Consider the following 2756-nt stretch of genomic DNA (forward strand, 5'->3'; position numbering starts at 1 on the left):
AATCTTGCCAGGCTTCCTCACCCTGTTGCAACCAAAATATGTCTATAATTAATTTTTTTTTTACCTCCCCATGATCAGGGAACACATTTAACAATCTTAGAAGCAAAAATTTGTGTTTATTTTTTTCTTTTGCACCTGGCAGTGCTGCAGGCTATAACCCCCAACCGCTGACCAGGGGTTAAATGACGTATTGTCCTGGGAAACTAAATGATGCACATATTCGTGCTAAGAATTTTAAACCTGATCGGATTTACAAGAAAACAGACCATCGCCTTCCATTAACTCTGTCATAAGTCAAATTTTATAGAAAGACTATCAAACTATTAGGGGTAACCTCTTGACATCTGCTCACCTATTTGCAAACTATATGCATCTGACTAAAAGTATTCAGATATCATCTACAGCGTGAATAAACACTTCTAAAATTATATTTATTATCTAAACTAAATTATTGCCGACTTGTGTGTGTGTGTGTCTTGGAATTTGCTGTTCATGTCTTGATACTTTCCATCTTACTGGGTTGCCAGTATGAAGGACATCTTTGGATCCTATTCCCCCTCCACTGTGTCTCCTTGTCGTGGTGAGGGGCTTATGTACACCTCTGAGACCAGTGAGGGTTGCCTCTGCCCCCTTTCCTGTCCCTCTTTGGGAGTTGTACGTGCAAATGAACACAAACATAGGGTCCTTGAGAGTCACTGGACCGCCCGCTGGAGGGGTCGCCTGTGAAGGACCGCCCTGAGTGGATGGTTAGGTGTCCAGGCTGGGGCAAAAGGGAGAATGGGGTCTCAGCACCAGCGAGGGAGAATGGACGATGTAGTACGTAGGACTTCCCTGTTGAAAAGGGGGAGCACCGCTGGGGACGACGCACCCTTCCCGCACTGGCCCGCGCTCTGCCTCCCTGGCTGCCTTGATAGGTGGTATCCCTTGGTTCCAGGTCCCCAAACCTTTTTAAAATGTATGATAGGGATATTGACGACCTCTCTTACCCAGTCTCATGGGATGGGCATCCAGATCCCTGAGTCGGACTGTGATGGAAGACCAGGCTCTGTAACCCCCACTACATTAGGCCTAGACCAGACTACTCCCCCCTCCCCTCCCTCCCCTCTGTGGTAGGGTCGAACCCCAAGCCCCAGTGGAGACCTCGTCCCCTGGCACAGTTCACTCTCATTACAACTACTGCGCCTTTTAACCCCTCTCTCTGGCGGTTCTCAATGCCGTTCCGCACGATCCCCTTGTAGTGAGTAGATTATCCCAATAATATACTCGCTCCAAATATAGTGTTAATATTCCTGTCAACCTTTGGAGATGAATGAGGTGAGGCGTTGCCCGGGCAACACGGTGAGGTGTTGCCCGAGCAATATAAGCAGCAAGAATAGCAAACATTAACTAGTCTACTTTCAAGTGTGGTCTAGAGCAGACACTTGCGAGATACTGTACCAACGCTCAGTGCGCTCAACTCACACCAACGTATCACCTGTGTACTTCTGTATATTCGACCAAATATATATATAGTATCAAATATATATATAGTATCTTAGTGTCTGTGTTTATTTGTCACCATACTTTACGTAACCAAGAACCGTTACACCCTCCCAAACTGATTCGTACCATGCCTTGTTTGGTCCTGCTCATGTGTTACGGCCCTCTCGGGACGCAACGGGGTTCTTACTCTGATGTTAGAGGAAGATATATATCCGTTCCCAAGCCAGTAGTGGCTATCAAGGGATGTGATCCGTGACGCAAGTAACTTAAAGGGGGAAGGGAAAGAAAGTTAAGAACTTAAGATTATAATTCACCGTCACCAAATAAATAATATATAAAAGAGTGCACGGGGGGAGGGGTATTAACACTATACAAGGGGATTATTCACACAATAGTCTTCTGCTGAAGACTCTGGATCCAGAAGCTAGGTGCTGAGTCCTCGGTGCTTTCTTCGTGGCCACACAACGAATCCTCTGAGAAGTTGAGCCTACCCTGGCCACAGGTCAGCCAAAAACACAGGTCCACTGGGGGCACCGCCGTGGAGGCCGTCAACCACAAATCCAGCCGGTCTGCTGGCAGGTTCCGGACCCGCAACGCTGGTCAGGCCACTCCACGAACGATATTAGGGTAACACCCTAGACAGGAGTCTCGTGTGATATCACAAATCACTCTCCTGTCCTCAGTACCCCAGTGGATAATCGTCTCCAACAGTCGGTCCTGGGTAATCCTTTTACTGCCACTCCACTGGCAGGCTAACACACCACAGTGTTCTTCCGGGGGGACGACTTCACAACTGCTGCAGCAAAGTACAAGGTATGGAGACGGCTGCCTCGGGTAGACTGACTCAACTTCCATCACAGCAGTCCCAGGTCGACTCTGTAAGCAGACACGTCATCACTAACAGGGACACTAAAACACCTCACTTACAGGCTCAGACACAAACGCCCACCTATCCACTCCATAGATGGCGCTGGTGTCTGAGCACCACCTCACCAGAGGTCAGCAGCGGCTGTGTTGTGAGCACTGAACAGGACTGGAAACTGGCCCTTGTGGCCGGTATTCGCCGTCCTCACCAGGTGTCGTCGTCCGTTTGGCGGGGGTTTCGGGAGCTGACCCACAGATGGCGCGGTCGTTACTGCTCCGTGCTCGGACGCTGGATCCGGGTTCATAACATCATGGACTAAATACTTTGATCTCAACCATCTGTATTCTACACCACCTGATAATTTCTCCCTCCATAAACACCTCGCTGATTCGGTAGATGTCCCCTGTTA

The sequence above is a fragment of the Procambarus clarkii genome, chromosome 5, assembly GCF_040958095.1.
Source record: "Procambarus clarkii isolate CNS0578487 chromosome 5, FALCON_Pclarkii_2.0, whole genome shotgun sequence".
NCBI classification, from domain to species: domain Eukaryota; kingdom Metazoa; phylum Arthropoda; class Malacostraca; order Decapoda; family Cambaridae; genus Procambarus; species Procambarus clarkii.